This window comes from Tenrec ecaudatus, chromosome 3 (genome assembly GCF_050624435.1).
Source record: "Tenrec ecaudatus isolate mTenEca1 chromosome 3, mTenEca1.hap1, whole genome shotgun sequence".
NCBI classification, from domain to species: Eukaryota; Metazoa; Chordata; class Mammalia; order Afrosoricida; family Tenrecidae; genus Tenrec; species Tenrec ecaudatus.
The window spans coordinates 160444024-160471246 of record NC_134532.1 but is presented as its reverse complement, the minus strand read 5'-3'; positions in this window follow the sequence as shown (position 1 = coordinate 160471246).

Genomic DNA, 27223 nt, shown 5'->3' with positions numbered 1-27223 from the left:
GTTAGGCCCAGGGATCTTTTGAAGAGTTATTTACCTGCAAGACAATTGTATGGAGGAAGAGGATACCAGGATCACAGTTGAAGTGTTGGTGTGGGCTAAACTATTATCATATAAACACTGCCCTGGGTCTATTTTCAAGACTGTGTTGCTATGAAGGGGTATACGTGTCTTTGGAGGTTTGCTAACCATTGAGACTGTTTTGACGTCCCAGCTAAAATGCTAACTTAATTTGAAAATTTCATATTAAATAAAAAATAAATTCCTATTATTGGCTTAATATGATTTCTCTTTTAAGCAAAAATGCCCTCAGATATGGGACCTTGAAAGCATCTTTCTACATAACTGAATAATTGGGAAAAAAATCAAGAACTGAGTCCACAACATAAAGCATATCTTTTGTGTTCCCTGATTCCATTCAGTCTCTTTGGGGTAAATCTATTTGGGGCTTGAGCTCCACACTTTGCATGATAGCTTGTCTGTGTAACTGACCTGAACTGGAAGCTCTCTAGCAGGCAGGATAAACTCTCCAAACTCCAAACTCCCTGCCATTGAGTCCATTCAAATTCGTGATGTCCCAGTAAAAAGAGGAGAACTAAATTCTCTGTGAGTTTTGAAGATGTAAACAAAACCTCATTTTTCTGCTGTGAGAAATAGCTGGTGGTTTTGAATGACTGACTTTGGGTTTGAAAACCCAACTCACCACCCATTATATCACCAGGGCCCCCTAAAATATGAAAAAGGTTCAGAAAAATTGAAATTGAGTTTTGGATGGTTGTTACCAAAAAAACCAAAACAACTCAATTTTTATAACCACACAAGTTGAGAAGAAAACATTCATGAAATACTGGCTGAATAATTCCTAGGAAATTTATCTGGTTCTGAAATAGTGAAATTCCAACTTAAAGAAGTAAGCTATTAGATATTCAAAGCAAATAAGTTTAGAAGTCTCTGTTCTTGGAACATTGGTTTGGGATTTTTGTTTAAATGGTATAAGATTAAAAACTAGACCTACTTCAGAATTTCATAGACCATTTCAGGAAAATTAGTTTGTATATACACTGTTACCCCAAATTATAAATTATATATTCGGTAAGTTGCTATCATTTTCTATTTTTAACTTAATATAATTTTTAAGCAACCAGAAGTATTTTTGTGATCTTCAATTGTCTCCTAAAATTTGGGGGGAGCCACTAGTATGACTTTAGGTAATATGAAACTGCTTTAACAGGATAAATGAACTTTTAGAAATGTACATAAAATATTATACAGTGAAGTGATAAAGCCTATAGAAATGTCATAGATCTGAAATGTTGATAAAAATTATTTTAAGTTATTTACTTGTATTTAGAGGAAACCTTTCCCCCTCAAATGGCAGAATCACATAACAAAGTTAATTTTAGCTTGTAGACTGTAGCCGCAATTACTATTAAATATATATATATATATATATATAATTTAACCTGTGATATTGATAAACTCTATAAATAGGAAGGAATCAGTACCATAAAAGACTGTAAACTACAAGATATCTAAAAGAGTTCTGAGAAGTAAAATTACTAAATTTTGACTTTTGAGGTCATTAGAGTTGTTGTTGGACACCACCTAGTCATTTCTAACTCCTAATAACTATATATCACAGGACAAAACACTACTCAGTCCTGCACCAGCAACGCAATTGTTCTTACATTGCTGTCATTTTGTCAGTCTTTCTTGTCTAGGGCCTTCTTCTTGACTCTTACCCAACTACTTTATTAAGCAGGATGTCCTTCTCTAGAGAGTGGTCTCTCCAAATGACATGTCCAAAGAACGTGAGTCTCATCCTTGCCTTTAAGGAGTATGTTCACTGTATTTCTTAACAATTTGTGATATGTAAATGACACATCATTGCCTGCTAAAAGTGTAGAGCCCTTGAAGCATTTACTGATGAAGAGCAAAAACTAGACATAGCCTTCAGTATACATTACAGCCCAATACAATGAAAACAAATACTCTTCGAATTAGACAAATGGATCCTTTCTTGATAAATTGGGAACAGTTTGAAGCAGACAAAGATTTCTCTTTCCTTATCAAAAATCAATGCTCTTGGAGGCAGGGGTGGAGACATTAAATTATGTATTGCATTGGGCAAGTGGCAGAATGGTTACATATTGGGCTACCACCTGCAAGGTTACCATTTTGAAACTACAAGCTGTTCCTAGCAACGAGAGAGAGAGAGAGAGAGAGAGAGAGAGAGAGAGAGAGAGAGAGAGAGAGAGAGAGAGAGAGCGAGCTTTCCATATCCATAAAGAATTACATTCTAAGACACTCACAGGGCAGTTCTACCCTGCCCCATGGGGTCACTGTGAGTCAGGATCGACTTGATAGCAGTGAGACAGATCGCATTGGGAAAAATCTTCTGCAAAAAATCTCTTTAAAGTTTTAAAGGGAAAACATGTCATTTTAGGACTACAGTGTGCCTGACCCAAGTCATAGTATTCAATTTCCTCATGTTTTTGAAAGAGTGAAAATGAATAAGGAAGGTCATAAAAGAGCTGATGCATTTAAATTATGACCTTTTGGGACAATTTTGAAAGTACCATGGAATGCCAGAACAAATCAATTTATCCTCAAAGTTGCAGAGATGGAATGCTCTTTAGAAGTAAAGGTGTAGAAATTTTTGGTTCATGTACTTTTGATGCACTCTTAGAAGAAGCCAGTCCCTGGAGAAGGATATCATTCTTCAGTGCTGGACAGTATCCAACAGTGTTTTATCCTGTACATGAGGTTGTTGTGGTAGTTACATAATCTCCTGTCAACTTGAGAAGGAATGGAGTCTAGCCTGTCAATCAGGTGGCAGCTTGATGTTTCATTTGGAGGTGGGAAAATCATAAATAGCTCACTGGGGGGTCAGACACACATGAGCCCTGCAAGACATTACTGATGAGGAGCCTAGTGGAGGTTTGTTGATGCAGCCAGAACCCTGGAGCTGGAAGAGCCACGTGGAGACCCACATTAGTGCTGAGATGCATCCATTGCCACTGGATCCACAAGACTTTCCACCCACTGGCCTGTGATCTTCCTGTATTCAGCATCATCACATGTGTTTTGTGAGTCTGAAGAGTAAGTTATACAATAAACCAATTTATAATGGTATTGGAGGTATGGACTAATAACGGACTTATGGTCTTGATCCAGACAGGGCTGTGATATTTTCTCAATATTCAACTGCTCTTCTACATAAAGTTCTTTCTTGTACACATATGAGTGTCTATGACTTTGTTCCTCTAGTCAGCCCAGACTAACACGATTGTTATGAGTTGAAATTGACTTGCTGCTCACATCTTGAAGGTTATCTCTGGAGATACTGGTCATTCCAATTTTATAGATGATTAAATTCAGATTGAGTGCATAAGAAATGTTGTTCAATAAATATGTTTATTTATTGTCAAATTAAGAACTCGGAACTATATGTGACCAGGAATGTTCAATTTTATAATCTTTATATCAATCAATACTGTTAAAGAGAAGGGATGCACTCCAGTATCATCCTGCTTGGTTTCAAAATATGAGGCGACTTCAAAAAGATTATGGCAAAATCCCATTATCTTTTAATTCCAATTTCCCAAGAGCTTTTTGAAGTCTACTCAGAACTATAACACTGTCCATTTCACAGACCGAATTTGCATATCTGGAAGTTCAGATATTCACATCACGCAGATTCACAAGACCATTTAAGAACTAATTGGTTGAGGAAGGATAATGTGTGGTAAAGGGCAATAACTGGGGATCGTTTGGGGTGTTCAGACAAGGAATAGAATACTGACAGCATTTAATTGTAGCAAAAAAAGGATTTTGCTAAACATTCCAAAATGCATAGAATAGCCCCCTGTAGAAAGTAATTTATCTGTCTCACTGTGCTTAGGCGTGGTTTTGCTAATGAAAACTAAGACAGAAAGGCAAATACTTTTAATGTAAGACTTCCATCTAGTAGATGCTTCTTCTAATTAATAACAATAAATATAATAGCTTCTAATGATTCAGCCATTTTGAAGCACCTTCTGACAACTGGGTCTTCTCTGTTGCCTTCATAACTCCGGGCTTCAGAATTATTCCTATCTCATAGTTTTAAAATCATCTGGAGACAGAGGCATTTGGGGAGTTAACATATTAAAATGACTTCATTTCCATTAGATAAATTCATCTAAAATGCACTGATCCCAACTTTAGGTATTTTTCAACTTTTGATCAACAACAGTAAATTCATCAAAAGACTCAGAGTAGTACCGCATATACTCAAGTATAAGCCAACCCGAATATCAACAGAGGCATCTAATTTTACCACAAAAAAATTGCATTAAAAATGTGCTGAAAAACTCGGCTTATACATGAGTATATATGGCATTTGAGTTAGTCTGGGTAGACTAGAGAATCAAAATCCACAGAAACTCTTATGTGTATCCAGCACAATCCAGTCCAAGCCCATAGGTTTAACATTATCCCATATGTCTGACACCAATCTACAAAGTCCTCCTTAAACTCACAAAACACACACAATAATGCCAAATGCAGGAGGATCACAGGCCAGTGGGTAGAAAGTCTTTGAATCCAGTGGCGGTGTAAGCCTCTCAGTGCTGACAGGAGTCTCCACGTGACTGCTCCAGTACCCAGTACTGCATTAGGGTAGGTTCATGTGAGTCTCCTCAGGGATATCTCTCAGGAAATGAGCCTTGCCAGCTGAGGCAGGGAACTAGCTAAGGCAGCAGCTCACTGGTCCGACCGTCAGAGAGCAAGAGACAAGAAAGGCAAGGCTCAACAAGCCATTTATCTCTCCATCATTCAATTAATCCCACATGTATTCATTGGCCAGGTTGGCACAATAAACCTAACTATCCAGTATTTGTAAAAATAATTTTTTAAAGGTGTAACCAATCATATCACACCTCCCAGAAATACCAGCTTTGTACTTTATCTCTCTTTTCCTTCATCATGAAGTTAAGCAAGGTAGAGAAAATATTCTATTTTTGTCACCCTTTTGTAGTGATGGATTATGGTGATTAATTTAGGATTGAGCCAGATTTAATGAGAATGTATAGCAAGCTCCTGCAGGAATATAGATCTTCTAGTTTAAATGGGTTTTATTTCAGGATCATACTGCCTAACAAAATGAGAGGGTTGAGAAAAGTGAAAAGAAAGTGTACTTCTAAGTCATTCAATGATTACAATACAGCAATACTTTTTCTTGATATAAAACAAGGAAAAAGTAGCACGATGGAGAAACAAAATTATATACAATGCTTATTATTTTTCATAATTGCGTTGAATTGACTTCATATCAAAAAAGAGATTGAATACTTGGTACTTTCTAAAATATAAAAGGCTTTATCTCATGCTTAGCTAATTATTTTGACAGAGGTTTAGCTGATGTGTGCCTTTCCATGCAAATGAGTTTTTGGCAAACAAGATGACTTCCATCTAAATAAACACTCCATGACTAATTCTTATCTCCACAGAGAGATTAAGTAGTGAAAGTTTGCAATTAGAATTCAGTGACAATGTTTTCCTCTGCAATTGATTATTGTACTGGATGTTCATCTAATATAAGGGCTATAAACAGTTCCACCAATTATTTCTCCATGGGAACATTGGACTACTCGGCCTATTATATGTGTGTTTATCTGTGTGTGTATGTGTGTGTGTGTTCCTTGATACCAGCTATCTTTTCTTTGTAGCTACATGGAACTGTTCCAGTTTGATCTATCCTTCCTTATGATCCTTTCCTCTCCTATTTTTCTTTCTTTTGTACCCTCATGTGTTTTCCTTAGCAAAATCATATACAATGGACACTTTGGGGCAGGTGATTAGTAATGAAGCAAAGACTTGGAAATACATTATATTCGTACCCAAATTCAAACTCAAGCTCACTACTCCCATCTTACATTGACCTCACAGGACAGAATAGAACTACTCCTATAAGTTTCCAGAACTGTAACTTTGTACTGGAGTGGAAAGTAGCATCATTCTCTTATGGAGGAGCAGCTGGTGGTTTTGAACTGTTGGCATTGAGGTTAGCAACTGTACCATAACTTATTGTGTCACGAAGGTTACTTACACTGTACAGGTCTTTCCAAAAATGGTGTCATCTCAAAAGTTGTCATACATAATACTGACCTAACCTTGAAACTGGCACAGGTTTGTCACAAAGCTACTGGTTCAGAGATGGGTCAGCAAGAACAGCAATGAGAATCATGGTGAGGTAAGTTTATTTTGCCAACCTGCCTAATAAACTCATGTGGGGTTAATTGAAGGGCAGAGTTATAAATGGCTCAGTGAGCCTCTCCTTTCTAGCTTTTGAGTCTCTTGCTTTCTGATGTTCTGAGGCGGACTTTGTGGATTGGTGTGGGGCACATGGGCTATTGGGTTAATGTTGGACTTGTGGGCTTGGGCCATGCTGGGTTGGGATGTTTTCTTGATGTCCACTTACCTTTTATATGAAACTCTCTCTGACACATGAGTTTCTGCGAATTTGTTTCCCTAAAATACCCAGACTAACACGCATGGTGAGCGACAAAAGGTAGACACAGTCACACTCACGCAGCTCTCTATTTGATTTGACCACACACTTGCTGACACCTGGACAATTTTGCATCTGCTCCATGACACAGGAATGGGCATGGGTAATTTGGGACATGTGACAGGGCATTGTGTTGACTTGGCTGGGCCATAAATCTCAGTGATTTGGCAGTTAAGATATAGTATTTCCCAAAGTAGTATCTACCATAATATAATTGCTTTCATGATTAAATCTGCTGCAAACTGCCAACAAATTAAGAGATTTTTCCTTGGAGGTGTGGCCTGCTTCCTGTATAAGTAGGCAATTTGGATGAGCTAGCTTGCCTGCATCCTGACTTTTGCCCTGACCTCCAGTTATTTGAACAGGAGCCAATTACTTGCCTTATTTACTGTATCTCCTGGGAGTCATCAGCAGACTATCATTTTACATGGCAACATTTTGTCAGTAACCCTCTACAGCCAGAAGACTAATGTCTGATGAAACCTGCAGTTACTAGTGTCGAGGGAACCCTCTAGCTTAAGATCTGATTTACTTGCTTAAGATGCAACTTACTTGCTTCTACATTTGTGAAGCTTACTCAGAGGAGTGACCTGCTTCCAAAATAAGTGGGTACTGTGGGATAGTTTGCTAGTTTTTGGCTGGGTCTGGATTTTTCATTGGACTTTTCATCTGACCTCTAGTCTTTGGATAGACTTACACCAGTGGGGCTTATGCAAGTTGTTATTAATTTAATAAGGATTATACATGGAATGGTGTATGTTGATGTACATGGGAATATGGAGATAGATACTGGATATGTATCTGATAAATAAAGTTAATAATAAATATTATCAGGAAGTAGATTAATAAAAATATCTGCTTTGGATGAGTACAGCTTCTGACTATTAGTGTCCTGTGGAAAGGTTTAACTCCATTTATGCCTTATAAGACCATGATAATTTTATACTAGGGGACACATCATTTTAGTATGTTATTTTCAAAAAAAATGGTGACTGGTATAAAAATAGGAATAGTAGCAAAATATAACTTGGAGGCTAATTGGCCAATATTAATAATTAGATACTCAACTGGCTGACCTCCAATTCTTGTTAGGGTAAGTAAATCTGCCACTAAAATTGGAAACAATATTTGGCTAAGTGGATATTAGGCTTCATTATTTTAATGTCGGAAACAATGGGAAAATGGGCACGAAGAGAACTGAGCAGAGAAGGGCTAGAACGCCTCCTAGTACATTAGGAATTGATCATAAAATAGAAATAACAAACAGGAAATAACATTCGGGTTTAGTGTGTGGTGGTGTGGTAAGTGGCTCAGAGCAAAAAGGACTCGTCTTAGTCATAAGAAAATTAACATAAAACATCTGACAGATTTTTAAAAGTGTAATAGGGTGGAATGGGATTTTGGGGGAGTCTGAAATTAAAATTGTTGAATTACGTGAGCCTGTTTCACGAAGAAGCATCACATGTACTTTGCTGGGGCTGCTACAATGAGTTGGAGGGTAAGGTGGAAAGTAAGCAATAAAATGAGTGTTGCTTTCTCCACAGAGAATCGACTTCAGATTTATTCCACCAGTTTGTTCCAATGCCAGGGTTAGCTGAAAGGAGATTTGTAATTATAGTGACAGGGGGTTGGCTTGAAACATATTGAGGGGTTCAATTCCTTCCTTTCTTCAAGTGTAAATCGACTCTGGTGCCATAAATGTTCTGTAAAACAGTGCCTAAGGGTGGATTAGCTAAAATGATACTTGTCAGGCCACCCAAAGTGCAGAGAAAAGACAGCCTCCAACTCCAAGTACAGAGGCTGCTTCTTGACGGTTGCCTCCAGGTAACATGGCTAATCTGCTAGATACTTGTATTCCTGTGGGAATAGCCATAACTATTGTGGTGGAGGTAAAAAAGCTCGAGTATCTATATCCATGCCAATTGTAACTAGACGATGAGTTCAAATGATGAACAAGAAAACCAGTAGCTATTATAGCCTTAAAATATTCCTGTATAGCCAAATGGTTCCTTTTTACCTGAAAATATGTAACAATGTTTCAAATAATTCAGAACCCTGGAAGAAATAGAATATATACTTCAGGCTGACCAAAGAATCATAAAAAATGTTGATAAAGAAAAACCGACAGGTCACCTCCTCCTGTGTGATCAAAGAAAGTAGTGTCCTTTGATGCTTCTGAAAATTGGGATCCATTAGCAACAAGCCACCATACTTGTAATGCTTGGTTTCATTGGATTCTCATCCAGAAACCTGCCTTTTGATATGCTAAACTTAAGATCATCAGCCCCTTCAACTATGTGAGTCAAGAGAAGACTCCATCCTGAAATCTGACACACAGACTTGATACTTGCCTGTCTAGAAAACCATCTGAGGCATTTAATATATGATACAAATCTCTGTATATTTGCATATCTATATACTGTATGGATTTTCTTCTCTCTGGAATTTAGATGAAGTCACTTCATACTGAGAGGTTCTAGAGCAAGACCATCATAGGATGGGTTTTCAATATTGGATCTCCAGTCTGATTAGTTTTAAAGACACCATTAATTTTCCCCCCATTGGTATTGATAACTCTGGCTTTATTAGTAAAGAGGAAAGTTTTAATCCATGGCTCGATATTAATCCAATATTAATAAAAAATCACCATAAATATATCAAGTATTGAAGAGAAATTAGTGGGTGTATTAGACCTGGTTGACTAAATAAACAAATCCAGTGACAATCATATATGTGTAAGAAAGAACTTCATATCAAGAAGCAATTATGAATCAGTAAAACATCCCAGTCCAGTCCAATTCAAGTCCGTAAGTCCAATACTTGTCCATAAATCCCTCTTCAGACTCATGAAGCCATATGCAATGATATAGAATGTAGATATATCACCAGTTGGTGGGTCCAAAATCCCATGGGTTCAATGGTGGTGAACGCATATCCAGGGCTCTGGCAGCAACCTGGGACTTCTAACAGAAAAGTGAAGGCAGAGAGAAGGAGAGGTTCCCTAGGTCCTCCTTATGAGAAGGCGACACCCACAAGGAGGCACCATCAGGTGAAAGCCTGATTGACTGGTTGAATGCCACTCCTACACTTTTATAATCTTTAAATTGACACAAGATTATGTAATTACCACACTGGCTGATCATGTGTGTTTGGTATTTTTTCCCCCAGTTTTGTCAGTTTAAGACGTATAAAGAAGCTTGTCGCATGATCCTTCTTGCAAAATACATGGAAGGAATGACTTCAGGACTTCATATAAAATATCTCAATGTTTCCAGCTGTACTATGGTATAAATCCTTGTTTCTTATACTAACTAAGCTAACTGATATTGCCAAAAGAACAACAAGAAAACAGTCGCATCGTAAGAGTAGTTTAATGCAATGCCAAATAAATTCTGAACTTTGAATCATATCTGGTGTTAAAGTGAGAGCATTGCTTGGAAATAAATGGAATTCTGAAACTTGATATGGAAACGTATCGGTAGATAACCAGGAAAATGGGAACACTTGGCCCCAGAATCCCCTTATCCTCATGGGAAAAGATTAACCCAGATGTACTCAATGCGTTATTATTTGAGATATGGCCTGGGGTATCATCTCAGGAGTTGTCTTGGGCATCACCGGAAGCAGATGCCATAGAAGACATTACTTAATGTGCCCAGGAAAAATCCCCATGGCCTGTCATAACTTCTAGACCTCAAACTAAACTTTAAGTTCCAGTCAGCTTCTGAAGCTCAAATACAAATTGTGTAACAGCAAGATGTATGCTAGATTCCAGAAGAACTGTGTGGTTGTTATGTAATTTCGGGGTCAACTTGAAGATATAAAGGTGTAGGGTGGAGTCTAGCCTGTCTATCAGGTCTGAGGGCGCCTCCTTGTGAGCATGGCCTTCTCATAGGAGGGTCCTGAGAGCCTCCCCTCTCTCTGTCTATTTTCACATTCTTGTTCACACTGAGACCTAACGAAATCCTGTGATATTCCCACTGCCATTGGATTCATAAGACTGCACCAACCGGCCTGTAATCTTCTTGCATTCCACATCATTACATGTTACTATGTGAATCTGAAGAGGCATTCATGGACTAGGATCCAATTTATGGACTTGCTATAGCCTTGGATGTGATGTCTTCCTGATATATAATTACTTCTTGATATAAAACTCTCTCTTACACATATGAGTGTCTCTGGATTCGTTTCTCTAGTCAACCCAGCTGAACACAAATTCTTTATTTTTCTTATATGTGCGAACAAAAACTTAGAGCACATGTATGGTATTGGCTAAATATGGTGTCAGATAATGGTGCAGAGAGCATAAGTTGGATTCATCTCAGTTTATTGATATGACCACACTTGATATAGGTCTTTCAAAGTTTCATTCTAGAGGTTTATTTTTTGGGTTCATAAAATGGATTTTGGGGTAGTGTATGATAAATCAAGTTGAAATGCCACACATTCTGTGATATACTGTAGAAGAAGGTATCAAAAACCTTAAGGAGATAGGTGCTTAGAATGCATTTATCAGGATAAACTCATAAATCCAAACACGGAGTTCCCTGGGTACCAACCTTATACCACAAGAAGGAGGAAATATGTGAAGGAAGCCTTAGGATGCTGAAGATTTTGGTGCTTTCTATCTTAACTGATTTGACAATGGTCACTGCTCTAGCTGCATTAACATACCTAATTACAATGGAGTCAATTGTGCTCCCTTGTGGAAGAAGAAAAGTGGCAGCACTTAACAAAACAAGAGTGGGGCAGTTAGCATAATGGTCAGCAGACTCAAAGTGGTAATCAGCCTTTTCTGACTTACAGAATTCATGGGGCTGATGACTTAGACAGGATATCCTAAGGAGTGTAATATATGGTAACATACTAAATATTCACTGGCTTTGTGAAAGTGGAATAATGCTAGGTAAGCTGAACAAAAATCTAATTCAAATCATCAGAGAGAGTCATGATATTTCAAGGAGTGCCCAGACAGGAGCTAATTGATGCGGGCCCACAGCAACCCTATAGGGCGGGGTAGAAGTGCTCTTGTGCATTCCTGAGACTGTGCTTGTTACAGGGCTAGAAAGTCCCGTTTTTTTTTTCCCCAGTTAATACACTTGCAACTTCTAAAATAAAGGAAAAATCAGGTCTCCTTAAGAAAGTCCCCCCTTTTTGTTGTTATTAAATGCTATCGAGTGTGCTTCAACCCATAGTGACCCCGACGGACAACGGAATGAAACGCTGCAGTCTTGTGCCATCCTCACACCTGTTTCTATACCCAGCTATTGATGCCGCCTCGGTATCAAGCCATCTCATGTAAGGACTTCCTCTTTTTTATGCCACCCCTGCACGTTAACAACATGATGTCCTTTTGCAGACACTGATCTGGCTTTAATTTTTCCAATAGAGATCAGTTTGAATTTTGAGTTTTGAGTATCCCATGGCACTTTGAATATTCTTCTTCAGTACCAGAATTCCAATCAATGAATTGATTCTTCTACCGTCTTTCATAGTCAATGTCCAACTTTCACATGCATATGATGTAATGGAGAATACCATGGCTTGGGTCAGGCTCACCTCATTCCTCAAAGTAATATTCTTCCTCTTTAATACTTCCAATACAAGAAGCCTTGTGCAGCAGATTTGCCTAATGCAATACCTCTTTGGATTCCTTGACTCCTGGTTTCATGAACATTGATTGTGGATCCAAGCAAGATGAAATCTTTGACTTCAACCTTTTCTCCGTTTATCCAGTTGATCCAGTTATGAGGGTTTTGTTGTTTCTTACATTGAGTTGTAATCCATTCTGAAGTCTGAAATCCTTCATTTTCATCAGCAAGTCCTGCAATTCATGCTCACTTTCAGCCAGCAAGGTTATATTATCTGCACACTGCAAGCTGTGAATAAGCCTTCCTCCAGTCCAAATGTTGCCCTCTTCTTCACGTAACTCAGCTTCTCTAATGACAATCATATGAGTACCTCCACTATAAAACCAACATTTTATGCTGTTCATTTTCCCCTCCCCTTCCAGGACCTTTTACAAGGGTGATTTTTAATTGAGTAAAAGGGATTAATCAGATGTTCAGGAATCACTGGATCTTGGTTCTGAACTGACACTGATTCAAGGAGATCCAAAATGCCACTGTGGCCCTCAAGTCAGAGTGGAGGTGTTAAATCCATCCTGTAGAAGGTCTTCCAATCTTTCACTGTCCCTCTCCCTCCCCCCCATGATGTTCTTCTTGAGGGACTGGTCTCTCCTAAAAATATGTCCAAACTACTTGACACAAGATTTACATTTTGTCTCTAAGGAGAATGCTGCCCGTACTTCTTTAAGTCAGAGCTATTTATTCTTTCAGCAGTCCATGCTTTCAATACTGTTTACTTTCCTTCCATCTTCCTTATTCAATATGCAACTTTCACGTATACATGAGGCAACTGAAAATACCATGGCTTGGATAAGGCACCCCTTAGTGCACAAAGTAATGTCCTTGCTTTTTAACTTAGGAACACACTGTTGGCAGTAGATTTATGTAATGCAATGTGTCATTTGATCCCCCGACTGCTGCTTCCATGAGCATTGATTGTGGATCCAAGTAAGATGAAATCCTTGACAACTTCAGTCTCTGTTCATTATGATGCTACCTATTGGTCTTTTTGTGCGAATTTTAGTTTTCCTTATTTTGAATTGAAATCCATACTGAAGGTTGCAACCCTTAATGTTCATTAGAAAGTGCTTAAAGTCCTCCTTACTTTCATAAAATTTTGTCATCATGTAGTGAGCCTTTCTCTACTCCTGATGCCTCAGTCTTCACCCTATAATCCAGTTTCTTTAATTATTTTGTAAGCACACAGATGGAATAAGTATGGTGAGGGGATATATCCCTTCCCACACCTTTCCTGATTCTAAAACATACACTATGTTCTTGTTTTGCTTGTACAACTGCCTCTTGATTCATGTAAACTTATGATGGAGCACAAGGAAGTGTTCTGGATTTCCCATTCTTCTCAAGGCTATCCGTAGTTTGTTATGGATAGAGAGAGAGTGAATGCCTTTGTATAGTCAGTAAAACACAAGTAAACATATTTCTATCAGTCACTGCTTTCAGGCAAGATCCACTTGACATCAACAATGACATTCCATGTTCCAGAGCCTCTTCTGAACCCATCCTGAACCTCTGGAAGCTCCCGGTCAATGTTTTGCTACAAAATTTGTTGGATGATCTTCAGCAAAATTTATCTTGAATCTGATATCAATGATATTGTTCTATAATTTCAGCATTATGTTGGGTCACCTTTCTTTGGAATGATTATAAATATTTATCTCCCCCAGTCAGTTGTCCAGGTCTTCCAAAAATCCTGACATAGATGAGTATGTGCTTCGAGTGCTTCATCACTTTGCTGAAATATTTCTATTAGTGCTCTCGCAATTCCTGGAATCTTGTTTATGACTAATGATTTTAGTTGTGTTAGAATTTGAATGCTTTGGAAACTTATCAATAGCAAGTCAGTATTCTGATGAAAGGATAGAACTATCACATTCTCAGGAATCATTTCTATCATAGGGGAAATATAGGAAAATACTTGAGCACTGAACTTTGTAGTAGAAAGATATATAACACAGTATCTCAAATAGCATTAGATAAAATCTGAAGTAGGCAGGAATACATGGCATATAAGAAGGAAATCAGTAAACCAATCTATTATATATTGAAATACTCATTGGGAACATAATGTATGAAGTCTAGTCTTTGAGGAGAAAAATACGAAAGCATATTTTGCAAAACTCTTTTCCTAGCAAACAAAAAATTGAAAAAGATTAATGTATGCTAGTTTAGTGCAATAATTACACATATCAGGCATTTTAAAGTATTCACAAAGCAACATATGGCTTTACTATTCAGCTGCAGGGAAAATGTGGGGTTTTAAAACTAAAAATCAGCTTTAAAAACAACAATCAACCCTAATCTCCATTCCCTGAACACCCATAAAATGGTGAAACCATCTGCACCATGCTCAAGTTGAGGACCTTGGACTAAGTTTAGCAATGTTATTACTTAACCATTTGTGGAACAAAAGATACTTGGCAGTTACAATCAAAGATCCATTAAAATTCTACAGTACTTTTATTCTCAAATATTTATTAAATGACATCTGTTTGATAATCATTTTATAATTTTATGATTTTTCCTAAAGGAAGTTAATTTTGCTAGGTAAGATAGTAAGTTAACCCTACATGATGCAATTATACTACTTGAGCATCCTTCAAATATGTCTGTCCTGAAAAAAAAAGAATATGATATGTTCCTTTTAATCAAATGATATTCATAGATGATAATGCTGCTAAAGATAACTTTTAATAATAAGCAACTCAGATAATCTATTCTTTAACCAAAGAAAAATATGGATATGCCTACCAAATAACGGTGAATTTATTTTTTCTGCTATGCCCATTTTATAGATACTTTCAGCTGTAAATAATGATCTCAAGATGGCAAACACCATTTATTTATTGGTACTATATGGATTGCTTTACATTGTTCTTGAAACAGAAACTTTCTATGAAGCTACTAATTTCTTTTATTGCATTTTCAAGGGCTCATGATGATTTTTCAGAGTTTCAAATAAAATACATACAGAGGAAAATAAATACTAGTGACATTTATGGACACAATGCAGACAACCAAATGAATATTAATACAAAGCACAAATATCAAAGTGTTAAAGTCATAAAGACATTATTAACATTAAACTAAAAAGCCTTTAAGTTTACATCGTTCATACTGAAGAATAATGTATTTGTTAATTGAATGGTAATTGTCATTGTTACCCCCACAAGTCTGCCAATTCACAGCACTCTGGTGGCTTGTCATACTATGGTAGCTTACATGTTGTGAAGCTGGAGGCTATTGGCACCAGAATTTCAAATGCCAGTAGGTAGAACCAGGGTGGACAGGTATCAGCAGAGCTTCCAGACTAAGAACAGACGAGAGAGAAGGAATAGGCTGTCCCCTTCTGAGGGATTTGCCACTGAAAACTTAAGAGTGACCAGAGAACATTGCTTGGTATGGCGTTAGAAGATGAGCCGCCCAGGATAGCAGGCACCCTGAACGTGACTGGCAAAGAGCTGCCTCCCAGGAGCACAGGCAGTCTTAATGATGTGGATGTAGCAACACCTTCATGACTGACATCCCCTCATGAGGATCGACCCAAATGTGGAAGAAACAATTTGAAAATATTAAACTAAAAATATTTCTGTTTAAAATGATACCAAAAATAAATGCAAGCCAATTGTCATTAGACTGTATTTATAGAATCATTTTCTCTTCATTTTGCACTGTTTACAGACGTGAAAAATCATAGGAATTCATTTGTCAGTGTTTATATTTGACTATAGTCTATAATTACCTTTTGGTGACGAGCAAGAGTGGCTTTTAAAACATAAGTATGCATGCAATTACTCATTCAAAAATTTATAGTGAATTCCTGTTTATTTCAGTCACTGCTTTAAGTATTGGAGGTATAGCTGAGAAGAAAGCAAATACGTTTCAAATGGGTGACATTTTAAACAGGTTGAAAGCATAATATTTTTAAATGAATATATAAATCATTTGTTTATTAAGGGAATCAGAATTGTAGGCAGGCACAGTGACCTGTACAGTGTTATGCAATAACACTTCTTCGTACCAATTCTATATCCAGCAGAAAGAAACACTGGCCAGTTCTGTGCGCTTCTCACAATAGTCATGTTGGGACCCAGCATTGCAGCCACTGTATCAATCCTTTCTCATTAGCAAGTTCCTCAAACCTCCTCACTTTCAACAAGCCGAAAGTGTTAATAAGCCTTCCTCCAATCCCGATACCACATTTTTCTTCATATAACAGATTCTCTAATTATTTCCTCAACCCACAGATGGAATAAGTATGGTGAGAGAATATAAGCCTGATGCATGCCTTTCCTGGTTTTAAACCAAGCAGTATGCCATGCGGCTTGTTTTGTTCGTACAACTGCTTCTTGATTCATATACACTTTCCAAATGAGCATAATGAAGCATCCTGAAATTCCCATTCATCTCAAGGCTGTCCATAGCTTATTATGATTCCCACAGTCAAATGTCACTGCAGAGTCAATGAAACACAAGTGCACATCTTTCTCTGCTTTGAGCCAAGATCCATCTGACATCTTTAATTATGCCCCCTAGTTCCACATCCGCTTCTAAATCTGGCCTAAACTTTTGGTAGCTCACTGTCAATATACAGCTTCAATCACTGTTGAATTAGCTTTAGCAAATTTTTACTTACATGTGATATTAATGCTCCTGTTGTATAATTTGAGCATTCTCTTCAGTCATCTTTCTTTGAAATTGGTACAAATATGGACCTCTCCCCATCAGTTGGTCAGGTCTTTCAAATGTCTTGACAGACAAGTGAATGCTTCCAGTGCTTCATCAGCCTGTTGAAACATTTCAATTGGTATTCTTATCAATTCCTAGAGCCTTTTTTTTTCTTTAGCCTTCAATGTAGTTCAGGCTTCTCCTTAAATATTATTGGTTCCTCATGATTTGTTACCTCTTAAAATTATTCAAGGTCAAGTGTTTCTTTTTTGATAGCGTTAATATGATATTCTTTATATCTGTTTTGGCGTGTCTTTCATCATTCAGTATTTTGTTTGATTCAAAACTTATATTTTGAAACTTAAGGTTTGGAATTTTTCTTCAGTTCTCAGTTTAAGATATGCTGAGCATGATCTTCCTTTTAAATTTCCTAACTATAGACTTTTGCATATTTCATTATAATATTTTACTTTTTCTTCTTGCGCTAGCTTTTGAAATTTTATGTACAGCAATTCAACTTCCATTTGTTTTAGCTTCTCTTCACTTAAGAGAAAGTTTCATAGTCTCGTCAGACATCCATTTTCACCTTTTCTTGCTGGCCTGTCTTGTTAATGACCTTTTGCTTTCTTCAGGAACGATGTTCTTGATGTCCCCTCACAGCTCATCAGATCTTCTGTCATGAGTGCTCAGTGCATCAAATCTGTTCTTGGAATGTTTTCTAAATTTATGTGGGAGAGACTCAAGTTCCTATTTTGACTCCTGTGGACTTAAAAAATATTTTTCCAGCTTTACCCTGAACTTTGACTTGAGCAACTGCTAGTAGGTTCCTGGCTTGGTTTTAATTGCTGATGTTGAGCTTTCCCATATTCTCTTACAGCAGATGTAGCCAATTTAATTTCTAACCATTCCAGTCTGAGAGGCCTGTGTGTACAATCTCACTTGTATTGTTCAAAAAAGATATTTGATAGGAACAAATCATTGATGTTCATAATTCTATTAAATGAGCTTCAAGTTCATTTCTAGGACCAAGGCCCTAGGTCCCAACTCCTGTTCTTGGCTCTCTTTTTCCAATAGCTAATAATGATCAATGCACCTTGATTGCATGCTTGATCAATTTCAGATCGAAGATCTTGGTAAAATTCTTCAGTATCTCCCTCACTATGTTTAGTGGTTGTTGCATCAATTTGAATGCTAGTAGTATTGGCTGCTTTTTCTTGGACAGGGATACATACTAATCACAGACAGTGCTGTACTTCAAGCGAGACCTTGAAGTGTCCCTTTTGGCAGTGAATACGATGTCATTCCCACCATGGTAAACCACATCATTCTCTGATTTAAAGTGTCTAATACCAGTCCATTTCAGCTTGCTAATTAATGACTAGTGTATCGATTTTTAAGTGTTCCATTTCATTCGTAATGAATTCTAATTTTCCTAGATTCATGTGATGCAGTTCGAGTTCCAGTTATTAATTGATGTTTGAAACAAGTTCCTCTTACTTTGAGACGTGCCCCAGTAGCAGAGGCTTTACTTCTGCAGGTTTACTTCTTCAGTGTCATGACGGTCTTCTCTACATTGAGAAGGCAGCTCTTCCTCAGTCCTTCTTTGAGCATCTTCTGATTTGAGGGGATCACCTTCTGTTACTGTCTCTGACAATATTCTGCCTCTGCTTATTTGGTTTGCACTAACTGATACTGTTTCATTGATATCCATAAGTGTTTCTATGGCTACTTCCTTTGAAGTTGATAATCTACTCTCTCTTCATAGCCTGGAAGCTCATAATAAACCTACTCACTTTGGGCGAATTTTTTAGCATTTGAAATATCAGTGACATAACTTCCAGGATCATAGTAACACACCGGCCACCATCGAACGATAAACTGAAAGACTAATTGTGGTTTGCATTCTGAAGACCACCCGCATAACTAGACCACGAGAAAAAAATGGGCAAGAAGTAGTGGTGGCCATATCCTCTGTAAAATTATAAGTACAATGTGTTTCTTACTTAAATTAAAGGCAGCAATCCATTAGATATTTTTGAATAAAGAAGTAAAATAATCCAATTTTGGTTTAAAGTTACACTGAGGCCTCTGCAGTGCCTGGCCTAAGCTTGATATTATCAATCACCTCTTATGCATATACAAATTGGATGCTGAATAAGAACTATGAAAGTAAGATTGATGCATTTGAATTGGTCTTCACAAAAAAAAATTGAAAGTATTATGAATGCCAAAGAACCAACAAATCTGTCTTGGAAGAGCAGCCAGAATACTCATTAGAGGCAAAGAGGGTGAGATTTCATTCCATGTACTTTGGACATGTTGTCAGGAGATACCTAGTCTCTGGAGGACATCATGCTTGACAATGCAGCGGGGGAACACAAGAGAAAGGCCCTCGACAAAATGGATGGACACAGTGCAACAAGGGGCTCACACATAAAAATACAGGACTGGGCTCTGTTGAGTATACCAACACCAGTACCTGCCACGAGTAGCTGCCCTCTCCAAGTAACTCTTTAGGACAGAGTAGACATGCCCCTGTGAGTTTGTCAGATTGCAACTCCTTAGAGTCACAGAAAGGCGCAGTTTTCTCCTGCAGAGCAGCTGGTGGTTTCGAACTACACACCTTGTGGATTGTAGGCCAGTTATATGCACTAAACTACTGTGGCTTCCTGTAAGTTGGAGCTAACGCCATGTCGCCTAACAGCAACCACAAGGACTACTTTGAGGAAACAGCTCTTCTTCAGTCGTATTTTGTGTGCTTTCCAGTCTGATGGGGTCATTTTGCAGGGCTTTACTAAATAGTGATACAGTACTATTCATAAGGTTCGCTGAAGGTAATTCCTCAGAAGTTATCACCCACTTTCTCTTCCTTGTTTGTTTTAGTCTGGAAATCCCACTGAGAGCTGATCACTGTTAATAAGCCTGCTTGTATTTGAAATACTGGTAGTGCAGTTTTTAAAATCACACTTGCATACAAGACCACAAGGCTTAATAAACTGACACACACAAGTGGTGGCATCATTTGAATATACCCAGGAACATATTTGTATGATTCAGTCTATGTTCCTTAAGAAAGCTCTCAATGCCTTCAAAATATAATATAAATTGGTCATTCTGTTTTTCTTTTAGTGACTTAGAATTATTTCCAGGCCGGTTACTGGGTATATTCTAATCTCAGGTTATTTTTTCTTTTTGTAATCATTTTATTGGGGTTCATACAGCTCTTATCACAATCCATACATCCATCTATTGTGTCAAGCACATTTGTAAATTTATTTCCATCATCATTTTCAAAACATTTTCTTTCTACTTGAGCCCTTGGTATCAGTTCTTCATTTTGGCCCTCCCTCCCCCACTCTTCCTCCCTTCCTCCCTCCCTCACCCTTGATAATTTATAACTTTTTATTATTTTTTTCATGTATTACACTGACCAATGTTCTCTCTTCACCCACTTTTCTATTGTCCATCATGCAGGGAGGGGGTTATATGTAGATCATTGTGATCAGCCCCCCCTTCCAACCCCTCCTTACCTTCCCTTCCCCCTCCTCCTGTCACTACTCTCATTATTGATGCCGAGGGCTTTATCTGTCCTGGATTCCCTGTGTTTCCAGTTCTTATCTGCACCAGTGTACATGCTCTGGTCTAACCTCATTCATAGGTGAAATTGGGATCATGATAGAGGGGTGGCGGGTGTCTCAGGTTACTTTTGCTGATCATCTACAGTATAATATTTTTCAATGTGATTTGAATCAATTGCTACAATTTCCAATTTCACTTTCAGAATCAAATACATTATATTTCTCAATATAAGATAGGTTTCAAACAAAGGGTCACACCTTTTGGTTCATTGAAGAGAAATATTGAATTAGTTTCTCTAATGTTGTACATCGTATTTTATTAAAGAACAATGTTGTAGCTATAGTCACCTCCTACTGGTCTTGGAAATGTGAGAGGTTCATAGCAAGTAGTAGTTACCTTGTCTTACTAAGAGTGTCATCTTTTAGCTAAAACATTGGCACCCAAGTTGCAGATGTAGAATACAACTGTTTTGTATGTATGTGTATATATTCTCCCTGTTAACTTTGCTATTTTGATAGACAAAGTCCTATGAAGTATTTAAAGGGCAAGATTTCATACATTTCAAATGAAACATTTTCCCTTTCTCCTTCTCCATGAGGTCTTTATTATACATCTGGGTCTTTGAATATGTGTACTTTTCAAATAATCTCTAGCACACCTTTTGATCCGCGCAGTAGCTTTGGCCTAAACACATGGTGTCATTTGACTCTGCTATACTGAAGAGGGAAGAAAAGAGTTCCTGGCTTCTTATGGTGTCTTATTAACCTTTTATTACTTAAGTACCCATATGGCTGTGCATAGCAGCCAAAGTTCATGCTGCTGCTATAGCTATATCTTCCAGCTCACACATGTATTTAATTTTTAGCTTCAATAGCTAGAATTGGAGTAAAAATCAAAATGGACATTTGGCATATTTTTATTGCTCAAACAGTAAAGAATTAAACTAGTAATGTTTCCTTGAGGTCTCAAGTTATTTTCTTAAAGGAAAATATTGCATCCGGGAATTGTATAGATTATTTCTACATGATGAAATATAAAGGTAACATGACAAACAGCTTCCATCGAGTTATTTCTCACTTGGGGATGTCCCTTATGTGCCAGAGGAGCTCTGTGTTCAATAGGGTTTCCATGCAATCATCTAATTCCAGATTATTTTTCAAAAACATTTCAATTCTATGTGCCAATAACTCTCATGAATACTGAGAACTGGTCACCAAAGAGAAAAATCTGGAATATACTTAAATATATTATTATCTACTAAAATTCACAAGCTTGACTCATAGCAAAATAAAAATTCTTCATGATTGTCTTCACCAGACATATTCAGTCCCTTAATTTCTCCAACATTTCTGACCTTGAACATCAGAGCTTAAAGTTTTGATGGTCAGAATACCTCTCATCATTGTTAGTATTTCATCTTGTCAATAGACATGTTTCTTCATAAGATAGAGAAATTATTCTGGAGTTTTATTTGTTGGAATATATTGTTTAACTCATCCATTTTTATATACAAATTACAATGAACTTACTTTATCCCTGGTCTTTTACTTTTACAAACTAGGATGTCAGTATATAAGGGATGTAGTGATGACAATATGCCTCAAATGGAGGGCTTTAATTTCTTTCATTCTGAAACTGGTTCTGCAATACTTCATCAGGGTATAGTAAATCCCTTAATAAAATCTTTGGGCTATAAATCAGGGCATAAAGACATGGAGTTATTTTTTTTTAATTGCTGAGTTCAGGAACATACACATACACACACAAAAATACAGGTATCATCACTATCAATGAATTAAGGAAACAAAAATAAGCTGAACATAAGAAAAACATCAGAGCATTTTTCTCTTCATTTAAATTAAAAGGCATTTATTTCCTTTTGAACACACAGCTTTGAAACCCACTCTTTCAGAGATAAGATAATGATGGGTAAGTTATCTCATTCAGAGAAGAATCCACAGCTTAACTTTTCTAACTTCATATAACACATAATGGAAAAGACACATAATAATAATCATATCACTCCCCATTTGGTATAACTTATAGTTTATATAAGATTCAACAAATAAATTTCTCTGCTATCAATGCAGAATTTCATACCCATAGGCTGAGGGCATGGTCCATATTAATGTTCTTCCTAATATAAGAAATAAACAGAAGTTAGATAGAATTGATACAGTATATGACAGGTGTTCAAGAAACTAGGGAAGGTTTTCGGTATGCTTTCTCTAAAGAAAATAGGGATTGACTAGAATAGTACCAAATATTTTTTGGCTTCATGCTAATAAATAAAAATATATTGCTACAAGATCACAGGAACTTTTATGAAAAAAAGTCAAACTGTGAAGTTATTATTTTGAGACATATCCTCCCACTAGATCTATACACTTTTCGGGCAGTGTTTCCATCTCCTAGCCTTTCTTCCTGCTATATTTAATCTTATTCACCAGCACTATAATTTAAATGCATCCATTAGTCTTTAGTCATTCTTATTCAATGTGCAGCTTTTATATGCATCCTGAGCATTTAACGAGGACTTCAAAAAGAACAAAAAATCCTATATTGGGAGAAATACAGCCAGAATATTCCTTGGACGAAAAGATGGCGAGACTTTGTCTCCCATACTTCGCACATGCCCTTAGGCAAGACCAGTCTCTGGAAAAGGCCATCAAAGAGCAGTGAGGAGAGGTGGCCCTGAACCAGATGGACTGACACAGCGACTGCAAAGGTGGCTGGTACCGAGCCGCAAATGGGAAGATGGCACAAGACTAGGCAGCGTTTCCTTCCGTTGTACATGGATTTAATACGCGTTGAAATCAACTTGACAGTGGAATGGAGAGCAGCCATAATAACCTTTCCTCAAATAAATTTGCTCTCTTCAATGTTCACACAACGTCAAAAGGCAGTTTGGGCATCTTCAAGCGACTCAAGTAATCATACTTGGAAATATTCTTTGAGGATGGATCCAAAAGAAGCCTGGAAAGTCAAGATCTGGGATAGCGCAAACTGGATATGGCTTCCCAACAAAACTCTCCTATAACCCTTGCCACACTTGAAAAATGAGCAGATACAATTTCGTGTTTGAACAACAACAACAAAAAAATCATTAATGAAACTTGCCAGGCCTATTCCTCACCAATGTAGCTTTTGATGTTCTTAATATCCTTCATAATAATAAGCCTCTGTGATATTCTTGTGCCATTTTTCTATATCAAATGACTCCTTGTGGTTGCTAGGTGTCATCGAGTTAGTTACAACCCACATCGTCTCTACACACACACACACACACACACACACACACAGAGGCCAGTCCTGGGCCATCCTCACAATTGCCCCCATACTCCAACCCCTTGCTGCATTCACTGTGTCAGTCTGTATAGTTACTAGCCTTTCTATCTCATGCTGCCATTTGGGAATTCCAAACCGCAGCAGCCATACCTTTCTGAGCTGCCCTCTCTCTCTGTCTTGAATGTAATTGGCATTGCAGGTTCCTTTAAATGCCACTGTTTTCATTTTGCCCCCAAGTAACATATGAGTATTACTGAGAAAACGTGTGTGCCATCCATCATCTACTGATTACAGAGACATGTTTAAACATGGTCTTTTTAAAAGAAATCTGTGCATGTAGGAACTGAATCCCAATAGAAATACCTTTTGCCTTAGACTCTTCATTTTAAAACAAACAACCACAACAACAACAAACAAACAAAAAACCCTGAGTACCACCAAGAACTTTCATACACAAGAGTCATATGTGATAATATTTGTTTTGCTGGAAATTAAAATATAAGTTTAAAATGGTTATCTATTTTAATATAATAATAGAAATCACATTATATGTAACAATATACACAAACCTCACTACTGTTGAGTTGATTTCAACTGACAATGACCCTGTGGGTCAGACTTGAATTACCCTATTGAACATCTAAGGCTGTAAAACTTTCCTGGAAGTAGATGTCCACATCTTTGTTCTATGGAGTGGTTTTGGAGTTTGAACAGTTGGTTTTGAGTTAGTAGTCAAGTGCTTGGGTTACTGTACCACCAAAGTGATTAGTTAATATATTTATAATACATTTTAAATAATATAACTATACTTTTCCAAATAAAATACTTAAATGAATTTATCTTTAAATGTGTTTTTATAAATTGCTTTAATGTCTAGATGAACAGAAAACACATCATGTCCTGTCCATTCTGGATTCATTCTGTTGCACAGATGGAATGAGGTCATCTGGTACATCAAGAAAATCTAGCACTACACTGAGGTAGATGGAAAATGAAAAATTAATTTTAATATATTTTCCAGATTTTTGTAATATTCTTTGATTCTATGTCTAAATCCACAAGTAGCATTCTCTTACATTGCTCTGTGGGATGTTAAACAATGCAGTTTAGTAATCTACTACTATTAAATCCACTGTTTCTATTACACACTGAATGCATCATACAACAATGTACAATTTTGTAATATCATGCATTCATTATTTTAAAATTGTTCATTCATTTAGGAAAATACTGCAAATGTTGGCACATCATATAGTATGAATCATATATTAATCTATCTCATTTTTTGACTTTTGCCAATGAACTCAACAGAAAATTGTTTAAAGATTAGGAAGTTGACAAAACATCTTAATGTATACACATTTCTCATATATTTTGCTTAACATCTCCAAAAAACATGAATTGATTTCCTTGATATGATAGGCAAACTTTATTCAAGACTATTTCTGAAATAAATACAAATCCATATAACCATCTTTGTGTTCCATAAAGATATTTGTTTATTTTGCCGATGACTCTGCCATCACCGAAGTGTAAAAGTTTCAATGCATTCTTTTATTTGTTTTTGTAAGACAACCACTACACATTATTATAGAGCAGAAATCCTTTATGCATGTCCATCATTTCACTCCATAGAAAATTAAAAGGATTACACTCAAGGATGGAGATTTATTGAAACTGATAATTTTTAGTGCTTCAGTGAGGATAATCTTGTGTGAAATTTGAATTTTTTAATTGCGCTTGCATACTGGTGACAAGCGCAAGAATTACTAGTGCTCTTGGGAGCCATTATTTTATTAGTGCTATTATTGAAGCAGTTTTACTCCATGGCGTCTCTTTGCCACCATTGTAATGCAACTCTCCTGGGGACAAACAATGCCAGTGTTGTTAGGGTAATAATTTTTACTTCAAGGATCCTCCAAAATCATCTCAGACACATTTCCAGGGACCCTGACCTCACTCTGTGACTTTCAGCTAGTGAAAGGAAACAGAAAAATAGGATAATCACTGAATCATTCTAATTTAACAACCAGGTCTGTCAGCTTTGAGAATGAGTGGCTTAAATAAAAAAATTTAAAAAGAATGACTGGTTTGCACAGAGCTTGAAACATGTATGGATGGATTGTGATGAGTTGTATGAGCCCCTAATAAAATGTTTTAAAAAAATGTTTTAAGTGAGCTCTCTCTAGTCTGAACTTTTGAAATGTCAATAATAAATGAACTGGTTTTCTGCACATACTGATTTTTTCTTGCTGCAACATGCTTTAAAATTAGTTTTCCACATTAGTTACTCTGAGAATAAATACAGACTCACTCTTTACAAAAAGGAAATGAGTGCTTTCCCCTCATTCGAGAGGTCTTTGTAATGCGGGGAACTCTGGTGGCATATTGATTACACAATGTGCTGTTAACTGCAAGGTCAGCGGTTCAAAACCACTGGTAACTCCAGGGGAGAAAGACAAGGCTCTCTACGTTCTCTAGCCCTTGCAATCTAGAAACCCACAGGGCCACTTCTACCTTGTCCTATAGGCTCAGAATTCACTCAATGGCAGTGAGTTTGGTTTGGGTTTGATTCTAGAGTCCTCTCCCAGGTAGCCGTTGGACTCCTAGCCCTAAGGTGGACACTTAAAACCACCAGCAGCTCCCTGGGAGGCTGCCTTCTTTCATAAAGATTTACAACCTCAGAGCCCTATAGTTGAAATCAACTCTATGACGGTGAGCTGCTCAAATGCTCCTAGCACTCACTAAGAACTCTGAAAGTTGAAATCATTTATATTGAGGATATTAAAATAGCTAAATTGATCATGAAAAATTTGCATTTTGCTACTAATTAATATTAGAGATTAAACAGACTAGTTTACACAGAGATCTGGTTTATGCCTAATCCTTGCATAGATTTTAAAAACATCACTTTTTCTTGCTCTCAGAGGTGCGCTGGAGTGTACAACTAAGTAAATCATCACTTTACTTATAGTGCGGGGATTAGACCAGCTATCCCGCATCAAGCTGGGTCCGAACTGAGGCGTGCGGATGAAAGGAAAAGAAAGAGATATATACAAAGCATGGGATCGGGAGGACTTCAATCTGATGGACTGAAGTAGCCAGTACATTCTAAGCTTGGTTTTTAAACTCTTCTTACATGGGATTGGTTACAAAACAAACATCAAAGAACTTAAAAAACATTCCTAAACTCTTATCTATTCAAATGTTACTTAACTAGTCACACTTTCTTAACATTTGAATAATAAAAGCACTAAGTTCTAAGACAATCGCACGGATATGCAAGATTCAAAAGAATCTTAAAATAGATAATAAATAACTGAGTTATCTCTCAATGTTTTTAGCAGCAAGGTCACAAATAACAGACATTTTGCAATGCTTTTGTCTGCAAAGACACAGAGGCACAGGGAATTAGTCATCCATCAGTAAACACCTTGATCAGCGGATGCCTCCTACATTATAGGATATGTTTGAAATAATTTCACATCAC